General features: G+C 43.9%; 1 protein-coding gene and 1 non-coding gene across 3 annotated transcripts in view; one reads left to right on the plus strand and one right to left on the minus strand.

Moving 5' to 3' along the window:
- The first annotated feature begins 242 nt into the window (after positions 1 to 242).
- Positions 243 to 21268, plus strand: part of ABCG2 (ATP binding cassette subfamily G member 2 (Junior blood group)) — a 139355-nt gene continuing 118329 nt past the window's right edge. For both annotated transcript variants that reach the window (XM_023198088.2, XM_023198090.2), the window contains exon 1: positions 243 to 791. The gene's annotated coding sequence lies outside the window, so the exon portion shown is untranslated. The remainder of the gene's footprint in view (positions 792 to 21268) is intronic.
- On the minus strand, positions 5136 to 5242 carry LOC111530889. The gene has a single exon (XR_002728033.1). It is a non-coding gene; the product is annotated as a U6 spliceosomal RNA (small nuclear RNA).

A 21268-nucleotide genomic window follows, 5' to 3' on the forward strand; every position in this document is an offset into this window, starting at 1 on the left:
CTGCTCGGTCCTCTTTAGATCTCTGGTGGGCCTTTGCATTGAAATCTACTGCTGTCTTTGTTTTGGTTTAATTCACTTCCTTTTCAAATCTATGTCCTAGTCCTGCTTGGTTTTTTTGTCTGTGTGTGCTAGAAGGCAGGGCCTGTGAGAGGTGACCCTCAGTTACATCAGGGTTAACCAAGCACAGGAAGTTTACGCACAGAGCAAAGCCATTTGCTAGAATTGGTTTTGATCCTTCCGTTTCGAAAATAAAGTTGCTGTTTGTGTCGGAGATGCTGTCACCAGAATTCCGCGGCACAAAGAGAAAGATATAAAAATCTCTCTCTGACATGTAACTTTCCCTTTTCTATCCCCTTGTTAGGAATGCCAGAAGAGAATCTCACGCTGACTGGAACCATTAGGTCTTTTGTTTGAATCCCAGTGATCAAGAAAGAAATGTGGTTAATAGTCAGTCAGTAGTAGAGAAAAAAGGAACCCAAGGAGATAGAAGAGCTGTTAATTTCACTCTAGACATTTCCTCGAGGCAGTTTACTGGGAAAACCTCAATGCTCCCTGGTAGCTGCAGGATCTACTTTGGGGGCTGCCAAGTTTCCTCTCTCATTCTTTCTCCTGCCCCAAGAGCAGGCAGGAAGGAAAGTTCCTGGACTAATATTCGTCTGTTTAGTAGGCGTGGGTCTTGGTTGAAGTCTCTCTAGGAAAACTCGCAAGTGTAGAAATCTTCTCCGTATTACCACCGTCTCTGCACTGAGATTTGCTGCTTTGCTTCCAACGTTTCACACATCATAATTGAGGTGAGTTGTTTTTGTTTTTTCCAATCTTCATACTTCTTAGAAAATCTTGATTCTTTTTTGATATGTGCTTTAACAAATGTGTCACTTAAATCAGTACTTCTCGTACATTAACGTGCATATGTATCACCTGGAGATCTTGCTGAAACACAGGCTCTGTAGAACTCAGGGGGCCTGGGGTGGGTCTCTGATTCTGCATGCACATCTCAGCTGACCTCTATGGACCACACTTTGAGTAAAAAGGGCTGAAACTCTGTAGGTTTTTTGCTTTTTCGGAAGGGGTTGGTCATTGTAGGCAGGATAAGGGTATTTGGCTGAGCACATGATTTATGTTGAGCACCTGAGAAGACAATCAGACAACATCCCTTTCCTGGTTGTACCTACTTTGATGGCTATCTCTGTGCTTTGAGGTTTCTGTTAAGCAGATCCTAGGTGTGGTAAGCCAGATTACCCTAAGTGAGAGAGGATGTTGGGCTTCTCCTTAGATTATATAGGCCACTTGGAGCAGAGCCAGAAATCCTTTTGTACTTTTTATAATTTTAGTATTAACTGACTATTTCATGCCTCATCTGGTGTGGCTTGTGGTCACTCTGAACATTTCAGCTTCAATTAAAAATATGGCCAGGTGTGGCAACAGTGCGAGACTCCATCTCAAAATAAATATATATGGCCAGGTGCGGTATAGTCATGCCTGTAATCCCAGCATTTTGGGAGACCAAAGCAGGTGGATCATCTGAGGTCAGGAGCTCAAGACAAGCCTGGCCAACATGGTGAAACCTTGGCTCTACTAAAAATACAACAATTAGCTAGCAGTGGTGGCACACATCTGTAATCCCAGCTACTTGGAAGGCTGAGGCAGGAGAATCACTTGAACCCAGGAGGCAGAGTTTGCAGTGAGCCAAGATCACACCATTGTACTCCAGCCTGGGTGACAAGAGTGAAACTCTGTCTCTAATAATAATAATAATAATAATAATAATAATAATAATAAAATAATGCATGCTAGAAAAAATAGCTGATTTTTTTCTCCTACCATTCGGAATTGAAGATTATAAGGCATATGAATCTATTACATTGTTGAAAATCAGTTTGCATAGGGAATAGGAATGTATTTTATCCCCCTGTAACAGGCCTGGTAGTGTTCTTTAAATTCAGTATATTCCCTGCCCTAAACAATATACAGTTATCTGAAAGTTGCCTTTAACTCAAAAGAAACAAGCCAAGAGGAAAAAAGAGAATGGAGAGGAAATATATCTATTGTGTACCCAGTTGAGGGGAGAAAAAAGCAATGGAAAAATAGTAGGGACAAAAGGAGAATGATGGCCAGGAGTTGACAGGAGACACAGCTTCACAAAATGAATAAAAGAAAACTTAGCCTGGAAATAGAATCTTTCTCACACATTCATGGGAGTTCTCCTAGAGTAGTAGCTTGTATCTTTTTTAGTTGGAAAACTGTGATGGAGACAGAGTAGGTAAGTTGTAAATTTTGTTGTTCTATTTTTTTATAGAAACAGGGTCTCACTATGTTGCCCAGGCTGGTCTCAAATTCCTGGGCTCATGCAATCCTTCTGTCTCGGCCTCCTGAAGTGCTGGAATTACAGGTGTGAGTCACCATGTCCAGCCAATTTTGTTGTTCTAGTGAACATGCTGAAGCCGTTTGTCATAAATCAAGGAAGGGCTGTACAAGCAATAGTCAGAGGGGTGTGCAGGCCTGGTGAGGCCTGGCATGAATCCATGGAACTGTGTCCGGAGTTGGTTTCTTCCGGTGGGTTCTTGGTCTTGCTGACTTCAAGAATGAAGGCACGGACCTTCGTGGCAAATGTTATGGCTCATAAAGGTAGTGCGGACCCAAAGAGCCAGCAGCAGTGAGATTTATTATGAAGAGCGAAAGAACAAAGCTTCCACAGTGTAGAACGGGACTGAGCGTTGCCCCTGCTGGCTCTGGTGGCCAGCTTTTATTCCCTTATTTGGTCCCACCCATGTCTTGCTGATTGGTCCATTTTACAGAGTGCTGATTGGTCCATTTTTACAGAATGCTGATTGGTGCATTTACAATCCTTTAGCTAGACACAGAGCACCGATTGGTGCACTTTTACAGAGTGCTGATTGGTGCATTTAAAATCCTTTAGCTAGACACAGAGTGCTGATTGATGCATTTACAATCCTCTAGCGAGACAGAAAAGTTCTCCAAGCCCCCATTTGACCTAGGAAGTCCAGCTGGTTTCACCTCTCAGAACCACTGCCAGACAGACAGTAATCTCTTCTGTTTGAACTAAGTTTCAAATAACATTCCCTTCTACTGTGGTCCATAATCAGAGGTGTTATGAAAAACCATAACCTTTGTAGCATAAGCACTGACTGATCAGAATACAAGCTAGCTGTAATCAGCCCATCCAACAGCAGATGGCGGGTAGGCAGTAAGCATGTGTGGGGCTGAGTATCAGCCTAAGCTATCCCAGGTCTGAATTCAACTTTTTTGGGGTAGAAATTGTAAGGCTGCAGATGACTTTAGAGACATACAGTCTGGTTTCCACCATCATCTGCCAACTCTCTGGACCCATTTTCTTGGATGAGGCCACTTCCCTCTCTTTTCAAGCCTGGAGTAATCCCTCAGTCCAGCTGTCTACTCCTGCAGCTGATACTGTAGAAAATAAGAGTTCCCCTAGGGAACTACAAGACTCCAAATCCCATCTGCTTCCTGAACAGGAGAAGGGCAAGTGCATATATTGTTTTGTGAAGTGTTACAGCAGAAAATGAAACCTGATTACCACATTATCCAACTGTACAAAGCACTGTCCCATACATTATCCCCCTTGATTTTTCACAACTTTCCTGGAGTATATGGGTCAAGGAGATTGTTATTTCTACCTCTGAATGGAGAAACGAAGGTCCCAGTGAAGCAATTTGCCAAAGGCACACAGCTGGTCTGTGGGTGTGCTGGGATTCAAACTAAATGCTGGTTTGCTCTGAGTTCAGGTGCATCCTGTGCTTTTCTGGCCTCAGCATCTTCTCGAGACCTCTGATGACCTCTCGTTCTCTACAAGGGTTTGTTACCTTTTATGTCATAATTTGAAATCTTTGCATTAAAAATAATCCTATTTCTCCTTTTTTGGTCAAAATTACTCATGTGTTTGTCTTAAGCTTTGTCTTCATTAAGGTCTTTACTCCCCAGAAAAAAAAATGTTTGAGACTAATGCTTCTCAAACTTTCTCAGGCTTAGATGTCACCTGGGGAGCTTGCTAAAACTCAAATCCTTGGGCTCCAACTCCAGAGATTCTGCTTCCTAGGGCAGGCCCCAGGCATGGGAATTGGCATTCTGATAAGCTCCCAGGTGATTTTAGTGCCACCACTCAGAGATCACACCTTCAAACAAAAGTCACAGCTTCAGTTAATATTTTAAAATAATACATTTATGGTTTAGTGAGGGGGGCTTAGTGTACTTTTGTATATGTATATTATTTATTTATCTAATTTTTTTTGAGACAGAGTTTTGCTCTTATTGGCCAGCTGGAGTACAATGGCATGATCTCAGCTCACTGCAGCTTCTGTCTCCTGGGTTCAGGCACTTCTCCTGCCTTAGCCTCTACAGGCTCCTGCCACTAGGCCTAGCTCATTTTTGTATTTTTAGTAGAGACAGGGTTTCACCATGTTGGCCAAGCTGGTCTCGAACGACTGACCTCAGGTGATCCACCCACCTCGGCCTCCCAAAGTGCTGGGATTACAGGAGTGATATTTATTTTTATTTTTTTCTTTTTTTTTTTTTTTTGAGACGGAGTCTTGCTCTGTCGCCCAGGCTGGAGTGCAGTGGCCAGATCTCAGCTCACTGCAAGCTCTGCCTCTCGAGTTTATGCCATTCTCTTGCCTCAGCCTCCAGAGTAGCTGGGACTACAGGCGCCCGCCACCGCGCCCGGCTAGTTTTTTGTATTTTTTAGTAGAGATGGGGTTTCACCATGTTAGCCAGGATGGTCTCGATCTCCCGACCTCGTGATCCGCCCGTCTCGGCCTCCCAAAGTGCCGGGATTACAGGCTTGAGCCACCGCACCTGGCCTATTTTTATTTTTAAATGTTTTTTTAGACAGGGTATTGCTCTGTCGCCCAGGCTGGAGCACAGTCGCATGAACATGGCTCACTACAGCCTCTACCTCAAGGCTTCCACATCAACCTCCTGAGTAACTGGGACCACAGGCACGTGACACTACACACAGTGAATTTTTAAATTTTTTTGTGGAGGCTGGGTCTTGCTATGTTGCCCAAGATGGTCTCAAACTCCTGGGCTCAAATTCTTGATTCTCCTGCCTCAGTCTCCCAAAGTGCTGGGATTACAGGCTTGAGCCATGGCTTGTCTTTTTAAATATAAGATGCTTCATGAATTTGCCTGTTATCCTTGCACAGGGGCCAAGCTAATCTTCTTTGTATCATTCCAATTTTAGTATATATGCTGCTAAAAGGAGCATGTTAGTGTGCCTAATAATAGATTATCATGCCAGAATTCCTGTGTTTGAATATTAATGCTATCACATGTGCAAGCTATGAGATCCTGGGAAAGGATTCTTATGCCTCAGTTGCCTAATCTATAAAATGGGAATACTAATACTACCTACCTCATAGGGTAGTTGTGAGGACTAAATGAGTTAGCAGTGCAGGACACAGAGTATCTCTGTGAGTTTGCTATGATTATCACTAAGTTTTGCTCAATAATTATACTTTACAATAGAAACACCAACAACAGGCTGGGTGTGGTGGCTCACTCCTGTAGTCCCAGCACTTTGGAAGGTCGAGATGGGCGGATCACGAGGTCAGGAGATCGAGACCATGCTGGCTAACACGGTGAAACCCCGTCTCTACTAAAAATACAAAAAAAAAAAATGAGCCGGGCGTGGTGGTGGGTGCCTGTAGTCCCAGCTACTCGGGAGGCTGAGGCAGGAGAATGGGGTGAATCCGGGAGGTGGAGCTTGCAGTGAGCCAAGATTGCACCACTGAACTCCAGCCTGGGTGACAGAGCAAGACTCAATCTCAGAAGAAAAAAAAAACAAAAAGAAACACCAACAACAAGATTCACACAGATATCAAACGTTCTTCTTGGATGTAGGTGTTGCCCCAGGTTTAATCATGGTCAAACATGTTCTTATGTGTGCAAATATGAGGGATTAGTTTCCTGGGCTGTCAGCTAGCCTGGTTATGTAGGACTTTCCACATCATTCTGACAGATTGGACTTGACCCTGACAGTGATGAAAAGCCATCAACGCAGCTTCAAGCTGAGAAGTGCAATCAGAATTGCATTTTAGAAATGTCTCTTGCTGTAGCATAGATGCTGTACCATAGGTAGGAAGAAGGTGAGGCTGGAGGCAGAAACCTGTTTGAATAGACCGTTTCAATAGTCCCAGAGGGAAATAATAAGATTTAAACTAAGCAATAAGGTTTGGCTGTATCCCCACCCAAATCTCATCTTGAATTGTAGCTCCCATAATCCCATGTGTTGTGGGAGGGACCCTGTGGGAGATAATTGAGTCATGGGGCCAGTTCCCCCATACTGTTCTCCTGGTGGTGAGTAAGTCTCACAAGATCTGATGGTTTTATAAGGGGAACTTCAACACTATTTTTTGTTATTTTTCTTATTAATATAAGAAGACAGGAATGTCAGGCCTCTGAGCCCAAGCTAAGCGATCATATCCCCTTGTGACCTGCACATATACATCCAGATGGCCTGAAGTAACTGAAGGATCACAAAAGAAGTGAAAATGGCCTGTTCCTGCCTTAACTGATGGCATTACCTCGTGAAATTCCTTCTCCTGGCTCAGAAGCTCCCCCACTGAGCACCTTGTGACCCCTGCCCCTGCCCGCCAGAGAACAACTCCCTTTGACTAATTTTCCATTACCTACCCAAATCCTATAAAACAGCCCCACCCCTATCTCCCTTCGCTGACTCTCTTTTCAGACTCAGCCTGCCTGCACCCAGGTGAAATAAACAGCCTTGTTGCTCACACACAAAAAAAGGGATGAAACCCCTTTCACTTGGCTCTCATGTTCTCTCTTCCCTGTCACCATGTAAGATGTGCCTTTTGCCTTTCACCATGATTGTGAAAGGTATGTGTATTCCCCAGCCACATGGAACTGTGAGTTCATTAAACCTCTTTTTCTTGATAAATTACCCAGTCTCGGGTATGTCTTTATCGGCAGTGTGAGAATGGACTAATACACTAAGGCAGGAGGGTAAAGCACTGAGCAGAGGTCCCATCAGGAGCCTGTCATGACTCATAGGATATCATATTAAAATGCTTAGCTTATGCTTCCTGTCTACATTGAAGCCCTGTGAGAACTAAGATAGAGTCTACTTCCTATGGAACCCCAGCCCCAGCTCACAGTAGGTCCTTGATAGCTATTTGGTGAATAAATGGGTAAAGAATAGATGAAATCCTGCTGTGGTCTCCAAGGCTCTGTGATCTGGCCCCTGCCCCTTTCTCCAACCTCATCATGCTTCACTCTCCTCATTGTTCTTATCACATTGCCTTCCTCTAGGCCTTTGGAAATGCCAAACTGTGACTTCTATCTAGTGTAGGGGTTGGCAAACTACTGCCTTTGTGACAAATCCTTCCTGCTAACTTTTTATGAATAAGTTTTATTGGAACACAGCCATACCCACTTGTTTATGCATTGTCAACAACTGCTTTAGTGCTGCAACAGCAGAATAGAGGAGTTGTGACACAGCCCATACAGTACAGCCTGTGAAGCCCAAAATATTCACTATCTGGCCCTTTACAAAAAAAAAAAGTTTGCCAACCCCTGCTGTAGTCCTTTGAATTTGCTGTGACCTCTGATTTAAAACTCTACTCTCAATAAAGTACCCTCAACACAGTAATCAAAACAGTGTGGTCCTAACATAAAGACAGACATCCAGATCAGTGGAATAGACTAGAAAACCCTGAAATAAATCCTCACACAGCTGGGTGCGGTGGCTCACGCCTGTAATCCCAGCACTTTGGGAGGCTGAGGTGGGCAGATCATGAGGTCAGGAGATTGAGACCATCCTGGCTAACACAGTGAAACCCTGTCTCTACTAAAAATACAAAAAATTAGCTGGGCGTGGTGGTGGGCGCCTGTAGTCCCAGCTACTAGGGAGGCTGAGGCAGGAGAATGGTGTGAACTCAGGAGGTGGAGCTTGCAGTGAGCCGAGATTGCACCACTGCACTCCAGCCTGGGTGACAGAGCGAGACTCCGTCTCAAAAAAAAAAAAAAAAATAACCTTCACACATATGGCCAAATGGTTTTTGACAAAGGTGCCAAGACCATTCAATGGGGAAAGAACAGTCTTTTCAATAAATGGTGCTGGGGAAACTGGATAGCCACATGCAAAATAATAACATTGGACGCTTACCTTACACCCTATACAAAAATTATCAAAGACACGAAGAGCTAAAACTGTAAAACTCTTAGAAGATAACGTAGAGGAATGCTTCATGACATTGGCTGTGGCAGTGATTTACTGGGTATAACACCAAAAGCACAGGCAACAAAATAAAAACTAGATAAACTGGATTTCACCAAAATTTTAAAAAAATAAAAAACTTTTATGCATCAAAGAAGGACACTTCTGGCCCAGTGTGGTGGTGCACACCTACAGTCCCAGCTTTCTAGAGGCTGAAGCAGGAGGATCGCTTGAGCCCGGGAAGTCGAGGTTGCAGTGAGTCATGATCATGCCACTGCATTCCAGCCTGGGCAACAGAGAGACACCCTGTTTCAAAAAAACAAACAAAAAAGGAGGACACTTTTTACTTTTCTTTTATCTTTTGCTTTTTGGTTTTGGTTTTTGTTTTTTTTGAGACAGGGTCTTACTCCCATTGCCCAGGCTGGAGTGCGGTGGCACCATCTCGGCTTATTGCAGCCTCAACTTCCCCAGCTCAGGTGACCCTCCCACCTCAGCCTCCCTAGTAGCTGGAACTACAGGCACCTGCCACTATACCCAGATAATTTTTTGTATTTTTTAGTAGAGAAGGGGTTTTGCTATGTTGCCCAGGCTGGGCTCAAGTGATCCACCTGCCTTGGTCTCCCAAAGTGCTAGGATTACAGGCGTGAGCCACTGTGCCCAGTCTGGACACTTTCAAGACAGTTAAAAGACAACCCACATAATGGGAAAAAATTATATATTTGATAATCGGTTCATATCCAGAATATATAAAGAACTCCTACAGCTTAACAAACAAAAAAAACTGTTTAAAAAGTAGGCAAATACCTTGAATAGACATTTCTTCAAAGAAAATATATAAATGGCTAATAAGCACATGAAAAGATGCTCACCATCACTAGTCATTAGGGAAATGCAAGTCAACACCATGATGAGATACCACTTCACCCCAATAAGGATGGTCATTATTTGAAAAAAAAAATTGCCTTTCTGGTGGTTCTGACCTCCCCATGTGAACATACCTCTTGCAAAAAATCTTCTTCATTCCTCTCCAGATGAGGAAAAGAGGAAATACAAGAAGAGGTGCTGGGTACAGAGCCCCAGTTCCTACTTCAGGGATGCGAAATGCCCAGGATGCTATAATCACCATGCTCATTAGCCATGCACACACAGTAATGGTGTGTGTTGGTTGCTTATATTAGTCCGTTCTCACACTGCTATGAAGAAATACCTGAGACTGGGTAATTTATAAAAGAAAGAGGTTTAATTGACTCACAGTTCCACAGGGCTAGGGAGGCCTCAGTAAACTTACAATCATGGCAGAAGGGGAAGCAAACACATCCTTCTTCACATGGCAGCAGCAAGAAGTGCTGAGTGAGGGGGCGGAAAGGCCCTTATACAACCATTAGATCTTGTGAGAACTCACTCACTATCATGAGAACAGCATGAAGGTAACTGCCCTCATGATTCAATTACCTCCTACTGGGTCCTTCCCATGACATGTGGGGATTATGGGAACTACAATTCAAGATGAAATTTGGGTGAGGACACAGCCAAACCATAAGATTCCTCCCCTGACCCCTCCCAAATCTCATGTCCTCACATTTCAAAACACAATCATGCCCTTCCAGCAGTCCCCCAATGTCTTAACTCATTCCAGCATTAACCCAAAAGTCCAAGTCCTAAGTCTTATCTGAGAAAAGGCAAGTCCTTTCTACCTATGAGCCTGTAAAATCAAAAGCAAATTAGTTACTTCCTATATACAATGGGGGTAACAGCATTGGGCAAATATACCCATTCCAAATGGGACAAATTAGCCACAATGAAGGGGCTACAGGCCCCATGCAAGTCTGAAATCCAATAGGGCAGTCATTAAACCTTAACATTCCAAGATGATCTCCTTTGACTTCATGTCTCACATCCAAGTCACCCTGACGGAAGAGGTAGGTTCCCATGGCCTTGGGCAGCTCTTCCTCTGTTGCCCGTCAAGGCATAGCTCCCCTTCCAGCTGCTTTCATGGCTGGTGTTGAGTGTCTGCAGCTTTTCCGGGTGCACAGGGCAAGCTATTGTTGGATCTGCCATTCTGGGGTCTGGAGGACAGTGGCCCACTTCTCATAGCCCCACTAAGCAGTGCCCCACTGGGGACTCTTGGGGTTCCAACCACACATTTCCCTTCCACGCTGCCTGTATTAGTCCATTTTCACACTGCTGATAAAGACATACCTGACACTGGGCAATTTACAAAGGCAAGAGGTTCAATGGCAAACTCACAGTTCCACATGGTTGGGGAAGCCTCAATCATGGCAAAAGGCAAGGAGTAGCAAGTCACATCTTATGTGGATGGTGGCAGGCAAAGAGAGAGCTTGTGCAGGGAAACTCCTATTTTTTTAAACCCTCACATGTCATGAGACTCATTCACTATCACGAGGTCAGTGGCCCATGATTTAATTACCTCCCACCAGGTCCCTCCCACAACATGTGGGAATTCAAGATGAGATGTGGGTGGGGACACAGCCAAACCATATCACTGCCCTAGCAGAGGTTCTCCATGAAGGCTCTGCCCCAGAAGCAGACTTCTGTCTGGACAGCCAGGCATTTCTATACATTCTCCGAAATGTAGGTAGAGGTTCCCAGACTTCAGTTCTTGACTTCTGCACACCTGCAGGCCCAACACCATATGGAAGCTGCCAAGGCGTGGGGCTTACACCCTCTGAGGCAATGGCCTGAGCTGTACGTTGGCCCCTTTTAGTCATGGATGGAGTGGCTGGGATGCAGGGCACCAAGTCCCAAGGCTGCACACAGCAAGAGGGCCCTGGACCCAGCCCAGGGAACCATATTTCCCTCCTAGGCCTCAGGGCCTGTGATGGGAGGGGCTGCTGTGAAGGTCTCCAACATGTGCTAGAGACATTTTCTCCATTGTCTTGGTGATTAACATTCAGCTCCTTGTTACTTATGCAAATGTCTTCAGTGTGCTTGAATTTCTCCCCAGAAAATAGGGTTTCTTTTATATTGCATTGTCAGGCTGCAAATTTTCCAAACTTTTATGTTCTGCTTCCTCTTGAATGCTTTGCTGCTTAGAAATTTCTTCCACCAGATACCCTAAATCATCTCTCTCAAGTTCAAAGTTCCACAGATCTCTAGGGCAGGGGCAAAATGCCACCAGTCTTGTTGCATAGCAAGAGTGACCTTTACTCCAGTTCCCAACAAGTTCCTCATCTCCATCTAAGACTACCTCAGCCTGGACTTTATTGCCCATATCACTATCAGCATTTTGGTCAAAACCATTTAACAAGTCTCTAGGAAGTTCCAGACTTTCCCACATCCTCCTATCTTCTGAGCCCTCCAAGTCTCTAGGAGGTTCCAAACTTTCCCACATTTTCCTGTCTTCTTCTGAGCCCTACAAATTGTTCCAGTCTGCCTGTTACCCAGTTCCAAAGTCATTTCCACATTTTTGGGTATCCTTATAGCAGCAACCCACTCTCTGTGGTACCAATTTACTGTATTAGTCCGTTTTCATGCTGCCATGAAAAAATACCTGAGACTGGGTAATTTGTTTTTATTTTATTTATTTATTTATTTATTTATTTATTTATTTATTTAGAGACACAATTTCACTCTGTTGTCTAGGCTGGAGTGCAGTGGTGTGATCTCAGCTCACTGCAACCTCTGCCTCCCAGGTTCAAGCAATTCTTGTGCCTTAGCCTCCCTAGTAGCTGGGATTACAGGTGCGCACTACCACACCTGGCTAATTTTTGTATTAATAGTAGAGATGGGGTTTCACCATGTTGGCCAATCTGGTCTTGAATGCCTGAGCTCAAGTGATCCACCTACCCCGGCCTCCCAAAGTGCTGGAATTACAGGCATGAGCCACTGGGCCATCCAGAGTCTGGGCAATGTATAAAAGGAAGAGGTTTAATTGACTCACAGTTCTACAGGGCTGGAGAGGCCTCAGGAAACTTACAATCATGGCGGAAGGGGAAGCAAACATGTCCTTCTTCACATGGTGTCAGGAAGAAGTGGCGAGCAAAGTGGGATGGGAAAGCCCTTTATAAAACCATCAGATGTCATGACAACTTACTATCACAAGAACAGCATGAGGGTAATCGCCCCCATGACTCAGTTACCTCCCACCAGCTCCCTCCCACGACACATGGGGATTATGGGAACTACAATTCAAGATGAGATTTGGGTAGGGACATAGCCAAACTATATCACTGCTCTACTGTTCTCTGTCAGCCTACAGGAGGAAAAGCAAGGCTGACATAAGGATGCTCCTTCAGGAGGAGGCAGCACTAAAAGCACTTTGAATCAAGATCAATGGGAAACCACCCCAATAAACACATTTTAGATGTTTTAGAAAAAGAAAGAAATACACAAACAAATAGAAAATAACAATTGTTGGCAAGAATGTGAAGAAATTGGAACTTTTGTGCACTGTTGGTGGAATGTAAAATGGTGTAGCTACTGTGGAGAACAGTATGGTGGTTCCTCAAAAAACTAAACACAGAATTACCATACAATCCCACAGTTCCACTTCTAGGTCTATACCCAAAAGAACTGAAAGCAGGGGCTCTGACAGATGTTTATACAGCCATATATATAACAGCGTTATTCACAACAGCCAAAAGTGGAAGCAACCCTAATCTTCATCAACTGTTGAATGAATGAACAAAATGTGGTATACACAGAGAATAGAAGATTATGCAGCCTCAAAAGGAATGAAAATTCTGACTGCAACATGAATGAACCTTGAAAACATTATGCTAAGAGAAATAAGGACAAATACTGTATGATTCCACTCATATTAGGTACTGAGGATAGTCAAATTCATAGAGACAGAAAGTAGAATGGTTGCCATTGGGGAGAAGGTGAAGGGTTGTTTAATGAGCAAGAAGTTTCAGTTTGGAAGATGAAAGAAGTTCTAGAGATGGATGGTAGTGATGGTTGCACAACAATGAATATACTTAATGCCATAAAACAGTACACTTAAAAATGATTTGAGCCTTTAATCCCAGCACTTTGGAAGGCTGAGGCAGGCAGATCACCTGAGGTCGGGAGTTCAAGACCATCCTGACCAACATGCAGAAATGCCGTGTCTACTAAAAATATAAAATTAGCTGGGTGTGGTGGTGTGTGCCTGTAATCCTAGCTACTTGGGAGGCTAAGGCAGGAGAATCACTTGAACTGGGGAGGCGGAGGTTGCGGTGAGTCGAGATCACACTATTGCACTGCAGCCTGGGCAATAAGAGTGAAACACTATCTCAAAAAAAAAAAAAATGATTTGAATGCTACATTTTTATATTATGAATATTTTACCACAGTAGAATAAAGTAAAACAACTCTACCCTCAGGTATTTGCATGCCTGCCTCCTACTTATTCTTCAGTTTTCTGCTTAAATAGCATGTCCTCAGGGAAGCTCTCCTATTGCTCTATGTAATTTCCTTGTAGAACATATCACTAGCTGAAATTACCTTTTTTATACATGCTATCATCTGCCTTCTCCATTAGAATATAAGCTTTTCCAGCATAAGATCTTTGCTTGATTCAAAACTATACCCTAACACTTCGTTTTTGTCACATAGTAGATATTCAGTGAATACTTGTGGAACAGTGCACTGAGAAAAAGAAAGGGTTCCACCTGGAGGTTATATTAGTAAATATACTCTGTGGCAATTTTTAAACGTACAATACTCAAAAGTCAAAATCAAACTGAACATTTAAATTCAAAACAGTATTAGCTGTGATAGTGGAGAAGGCATGAAGAAAAGTGTACACGCACATCTGTGTAAAATATTTCCTGTCATGCACTTTTCACGTCACCTCCGTGCTCAGGTTCCCAATTCCCAGGACCTCAGCAATTCCCTTATTTCCTTTCCATGTATCGCCCGTTCACTTACCTACAGTCAATGGCTGCTTTGGTGCTACAATGCCAATGTGGAGTGATTGCAAAAAGAATGCATGGCCCACAAGCCTAAAATATTCACTATCTGGCCTTTTACAGAAAAAGTTTACCAACCAACCCATGACATAGGTAAAGATAACAGACTAGAGATACTGTCTACTCTTCTCTAAGAACTTTCATGATAGTCATTCAAGTCAATCAAGATATGTTTATTGGGACTGGAGACGATTATTCTAAGTAACTCAGGAATGGAAAACCAAACATTATATGTTCGTACGTTCTCACTCATAATTAGGGGCTTAGCTATGAGGATGCAAAGGCATAAGAATGACACAGTGGACTTTGGGGACTTGGGGGAAAGGGTGGGAAGGGGGTAAGGGATAAAAGACTACAAATTGGGTTCAGTGTGTACTGCTCAGGTGATGGGTACACCAAAACTTCACAAATCACCACTAAAGAACTTACTCATGTAACCAAATACCACCTGTTCCCCAAATGTTAGGGAAATAAAAAATTAATTAAAAAACAAGAGAAATGATTATTGAGTTCCTACTATGTTTCCAGCACTGTGTTAGTCACTGGAGATAGACCAATGAATGACATAGAAATCCCTGCTGTTACGAAGCTCACTTTCTAGAGGGAGGAGGACAAATAACAAACAATAAACAAATAATGTATGTTAGACGGTGAGAGGATTACAGAGAGATGCATAGTAAGGAGTAATCAGGAAGGCAAAGAAAGGTTTTGCAATTTTAAACACAGTAATTGGGGTAGGCCTTGTGAAGAGGTTGACATTTGAGCAAATATTTGAAGAAAGACTGAGAGGGAATGAAGAGACCATCTGGGAGGAAAGTATTTCAGGTAGAGGGAACGGAGGCAGGAACATGTCTAGCGTTCTAGAGAAACACCTGGGAAACCAGTGTGGATAGCAGAAACATTCTACCTGGGTTCTCACACTCATGTGTTCCTTTTTTATTTTTTTTTTAACTTTTAGAAACATAGTCTTACTCTGTCACCCAGTCTGGAGTGCAGTGGTGTGATCATAGCTCACTGCAGCCTCAAACACCTGGGCTCACACAATCCTTCCTCCTCAATCTCCTTAGTAGTTGGGACTACCGGAACGTGCTACTGTGCACTGCTAATATTGTATTTTTAGAGTCTGAGTCTATGCTGCCCAGGGTGGTCTTGAACTCCTGGCTTCAAGAGACCCTGCTGCCTCAGCTTCCCAGAGTGCTAGGATTACAGGCGTGAGCCACCATGCTTAGTCCCATGTATACATGCATTCTTTTTTTTTTTTTTTTTTTAAGGCAGGGTCTCACTCTGTTCAGCCCAGGCTGGAGTGCTGTGGTGTGATCTTGGCTCACTGCAACCTCCACCTACTGGGTTCAAGCAATTCTCCCACGTCAGCCTCCCGAGTAGCTGGGACTATAGGCACGCACCACCACACCCGGCTAATTTTTGTATTTTTAGTAGAGACAGGGTTTCACCATGTTGGCCAGGCTGGTCTTGAACGTCTGACCTCAAGTGAGCTGCACGCCTCGGCCTCACAAAGTGCTGAGATTACAGACGTGAGCCACCACGCCTGGCCTCCATGCAGTCTTGTTATGTGCAAATATTGACTGCTGGTTTAAGGTATCTTCCCCTTCCTGTAGGACAACATCCCAACTTTGCAGGGTATGCCCGCTCACACTACAGTTGAGCCTTTGACAGGCCAATTCACTGTTCTATCAAGCTAGCTGCTCTGTAAGATCTAGGTATATACTGAATCTTGAGAATACAAGACCTCTTTTACCATAATATATGCCCGTGATCACAGACAATATTATATGCAATATTAAAGCAACAGATAAGGCATTCTGTGACTTCATAATAGTAGTATTAGTAGAAACTCTGCAGGCAGGGAATAAAATGTAAAATTAAAAAAAATTTTTTTTTTTTGAGACGGAGTCTTGCACTGTCACCCAGGCCAGAGTGCAGTGGCATGATCTTGGCTCACTGCAACCTCCGCCTCCGGGGTTCAAGTGATTCTCCTGCCTCAGCCTCCCGAGTAGCTGGGATTACATGTGACCACTGCCACGCCCAGCTAATTTTTGTATTTTTAGTAGAGAGGGGGGTTTCACCATGTTGGCCAGGCTGGTCTTGAACTCCTGACCTCAGGTGATCCGCCCTCCTCGGCCTCCCAAAGTGCTGGAATTACAAGTGTGAACCACGGGACTCGGCCACAGTGCAAAATTTTATCCAGAACATGTAGCTATTCCTGAGAAGATAAAGGGCTGTTCCTTTTATGTTGGGAAGAGTTCACACAATCAGCTACTACTAGGTGGCCATCTGGTCACCCCAGACAATAGTGCCTTATCAGCGGCTTAGTGTTGACTTCAGCTTTTGGTCAATGGGACATTCAGCAGTAGGTATAGTCAGAGCAGCCTTGCTGAGGGAAAACCATGTTATTAGCTCACACGTAACTTCCTTCCATGCTGGCACAGTTTGTACACGGAGCCACTGAACAAGCACCGGGATACCTGGAGAAAGAGGCTTACTGACATTCACAAAGTAGGTCATCTTGATCATCTGATTTTTGAGAACCTCCACCATCGTGATACAATCTACTGGATATATATGCGGCACACAAATATTCCCACCCTCTGTGTCCATTCCAAAAGATCCATGCATAGTCCACCTAACCACCAATTTTTCAATTAGTTTTTTTCAAGTCTCCAGCCAGCCAGCCAATCCACTAGCCACGGCTCATAAGTCATCAGATATCTTTGTGCCTTAAGCTATGAAGTAAACAACCAGATATATCACTCAAGGTTCTGTCCACAGGGAGGATTTCCCTTCAGCACAGTCTTTAACAGTCATGCCTAAGTGGGTTTAACAGTCACGCCGAAGTATAGTCGTCCCCTTCTTGTCAGTGTCAGCATCATTTTCAGAGCCATAATGCGCAAGCTAGCCCCCATAACAAAGAAATACCCTGCCCAAAATGTCAGTGGGGTCAAGGTTGAGAGAAACACTGGCTTAAAGGAAGATTCATGGTATTCTTCGGTGGATGGAGGAGCTTTCAGTCTCTGAACTGACGCAGGTCTGGGAATTAGGTACAATGCATGGTTTGGCAACTCAAGTTAGGGTTCTGCCTAACAGACCTAGATTTTTTTCTGCCTAGATATCAAGCAGCATCTTAGGAAGCAGTGAATTAATGATTTTCCAGGACCCCATCATCCATTAGCCCTTGCCAGAGGGCTCAGCAGATCAAAGCAGTTTGATTACTATTCCATCTCTGTGGTTTACTGTGGTAGTGGCACCATGTTGTCCCTAACAGTGAAGCTACTACCTGGCCTTTGACATGTCAGGACCCCATTATTCCCACTGAAATGAAAGCACACATTTTCACTGCAGCCTCATCCAGCAACACCTCTGATCTCTAGTGCTCCTTGAGGATGCTAGTCCCTGGCTCACTAGTGCATTTCCTCATGTCTTAGTGAAAGAAGAGCTTTTTGAATCTTCCCAGAAGAGTCAAGTTAGTAAATGGCTGAGAAGATTGAACATAATGGACGCAGTCCTATTTCCCTGAATTTTCTAACCCTTTGTCTGTAATATGTTAGGGAATTTATGGCATTTCAATCTCATTAACTCCAGACTATCATTGAGTCCAGGCTTTCATTGGCTAACCTTTTCAGACTGTTAGAACCATCCTCGGTACTCTAGCCAACATTCTATATTCTAAATCCTGGGGGAGTACACCCAGGTCAATTAATTTGGCTTGAATATTATACTTTATCCCCACTGGTCCAACACCCTTATAATTTACACTCTCAGCTCTTCCCTAGTCCTCTTCTGATATCTGGCAAAATCATGCAACTCTCTCTTTTTTTTTTTTTTTCCAAATTGTTTTTTAAGACTAACTCACTCTGTACCCAGGCTGGAGTACAGTGACATAATCATGGCTCACTGAAACCTCAATGTCCTGGGCTCAAGTGATCCTCCTGCCTCAACCTCCCATATAGCTGGGACTTCAGGTGTGCACCACTGTGCATGGCTAATAATTTTTAAAATTTTTGTAGACCAGGCATTGTGGCTCTCGCCTGTAATCCCAACACTTCGGGAGGCCAAGGCAGGAGAATCACTTGAGCCCAGGAGTTGAGACCAACCTATACAACATAGCAGGACCTAATCTCTACAAAACAAATGAACTAACTAACAAAAACAGATTTGAGTGTGGTGGGATGTACCTGTGGTCCCAGCTACTTGGGAGGCTGAGATGGGAGAATTGTTACAAAAAATTTTTTTCTGTAGAGATGGGACCTTTGTTGCCCAGGCTGGTCTTGAACTCCTGGGCTCAAGTGATCCTCCTGCCTCAGCCTCCCAAAGTGCTGTGATTACAGGCATGAGCCACCACACCTGGCCCAACTCTCTTAGTATATAGATTCTCTCTCCTCCTAGAGAAGACCTGTACTCTCTCTGGCATATTGTTCCGGTTATCTATCCCTACCTAACAAACCGCTCTAAAACTGAAAGGCTTAAAACAATTTGTCATATGTCTCATCATTCTGATTGGAGTGGACTTGAGAGAGAATAGGGGAGGGACTGGAGAAGTCTGTATCTTTTGAAGAGTTTTGTTGTAAAAGAGAATAAAACGATAGGGCAGTAGTTGGAAGAAGATGTGGAATCAAGAGGAATATTTTTAAGGATGGGGGAAATAAATAACAGTGGGCCAGTGGTGGTAATCCCAGCACTTTGGGAAGCCGAGGTGGGTAGACTGCTTGAGCCCAAGAGTTTGAGACTAGCCTGGGCAACACAGCAAGACCTTGTCTCTACAAAAAATACAGAAATTAGCCAGGCATGATTGTGTGCACCTGTAGTCTCAGCTACTCAGGAGGCTGAGGTGGGAGGACCACTTGTGCCCAGGAGTTCAAGCCTTCAGTGAGCTATGATCGAAACACTGCACTCTAACCTGGGCGACAGAATGAGACTCTATTCTCCCCCCCAAAAAATTAATAAAGGATGCTAGGTGTGGTGGCTCACGCCTATAATCCCAGCACTGTGGGAGACTGAGGCAGGTGGATCACAAGGTCAGGAGATCAAGACCATCCTTGCCAACATGGTGAAACCCTATCTCTACTAAAATACAAAAAATGAACTGGGCGTGGTGGCATGTGCCTATAGTTCTTGGGAGGCTGAGGCAGGGGAATCACTTGAACCCGGGAGGTGGAGGTTGCAGTGAACGAAGATCGCACCACTGCACTCCATCCAGCCTGGCGACAGAGCAAGACTCCATCTCAAAAACAAACAAACGAAAAAGAAATATAGCATATTTATACTGTGGGGAAATACATCAGTGGAGAGGAATATGTGTGTGTGTGTGTGTGTGTGTGTGTGTGTGTGTGTGTATGCATGCAATGATATAGAAGAGAAAGGGGAAAAGTGCTGTTATTGAGTTAGGAAAAAGGAGATGGGACTTCATGCAAAGTAGAGACATTGCTTTAGGCCTTAGTAATATGGACAGTTCCCCTAGGGTAGGGTAATGGGAGAGAAGGCAGAGGATGCCAGTGGGTGGGCAGATACGGTGAACAGAATCTGAAGTTCTCTTTTGCTTACTTCAATTTTCTCAGTCAAGTAGGACATAAGGTTATCATCTGAGAATGACTATGGGAGGGGAAAAATGAAAATGTGATGGTGTTGAAGTAGGAAATAGAAGAGTGAATGGGCTAGGGAAGTACAGTATGAGTTATCAGGCATTACTGATGGTCCTGGCATTGAGATTCTTGATCATGAATTCAAAGTCAGATAATTACAGGTCTTGGTGGTTCAGGCCAGTAATCCCAACAGTTTGAAAGACTAAAGCGGGAAGATTGCTTGAGCCCAGGAGTTTGAGACCAGCCTGGGCAATACAGTGAGACCCCGTCCCTACAAAGAATTTTTAAAAATTAGCTGGGTGTGGTGGCATTCATCGGTAGTCCCAGCTACTCAAGAGGCTGTGGTGGGAGGATCATTTGCATCCCGGAGTTCAAAGGCTGAAGTGGGCTAAGATCTCGCCACTGTACTCTCCAGCCTGGGTCACAGGGTGAAACCCTGTCTCAAAAAAAACTAAAAATTCAAACATAAGATCAAATAATTTATTATTCTTACGTGTTTTTCTCCACCCACGTTCAACTGCAGGGGTACAGGCACAGAGCGGGGCGGGGGACAGGAATTTAACGAGGGTTTGTGGTTTTGCCAAGCAAGTGACAAAGCAAAAGGGGAGCAGAGGAGCTGAGGGCGTTTACAAGAATATAATCATAATGATCATGGAATTTCGGCAGGTATGGTGACTAAAGAAAGCAGTGAGGGGTGAGGCACAGTGAAATACTGGCGTAATTAATGGATTGTAGGCCCTGGTGGAGGAAGGTCAAAGGTTTGCCGGAGTTGGGTTACTAGAGGGGTTTAGGTGGAAAGATAGACTATGCTTACAAATTCTATGGCATGACCTGCAAGTACATAGCTAAGGCAGGGTGGAGAACAAGATCACTGGAGGAGAGCAGTTCAAGGTAGTCAGAGGCCAGAGTGCTGGGGAGATCGTTTTCGGAGGTACAGAATTCACCAAGAATTAAGACAGAAGTAGTGTCACAGAGAGTGACAGTACCAGGAGCTACAATTACTGATACATGCAGGAGATGGTTCTGAAATCTGAAGATGGCAGCAACCATGCAGAGGTAGTCAGTGTTAAAGTGTAATGACATGAAATTCAAAGCTGAGCTCTTCTGGGGAAAGTTATTAGATGATCCACTTTGGGACGTTCATATTTTTTAGTAGTTTCTCATCTCAGAATAAGCAATAGCAGAATGTGAAATTTTAATCACAAGAGGGCGCTGGCGTCCAGCAAATGATTCCTTTTGGTTTTCACCTGAAGCTAGGGCAATCATACTTTTGAGAGAGGAAGAGGACACTACTAATAATTATTTGGGGGCAATGTGTAAATTGGGACATAGGCTCACACCTTCTCCTACATTATATAAGCATGGGCAATTTAAGAATGAACCAGCTGTGCACCAAAAGCTCTAATTCTCATAAATCACTCGAAATGCTTTTGACTTGCAATCAGGTAAGAGAAAAATGGCCAAACTTGATTTTATCTGGAAGAGAGGATTGAGAAAGACTTTGCCCTCTGGCCCACATCTCTAGTTATATTTATTGGTTATCCCAT

This window comes from Piliocolobus tephrosceles, chromosome 3, assembly GCF_002776525.5.
Source record: "Piliocolobus tephrosceles isolate RC106 chromosome 3, ASM277652v3, whole genome shotgun sequence".
In the NCBI taxonomy this organism is placed as follows: Eukaryota; Metazoa; Chordata; class Mammalia; order Primates; family Cercopithecidae; genus Piliocolobus; species Piliocolobus tephrosceles.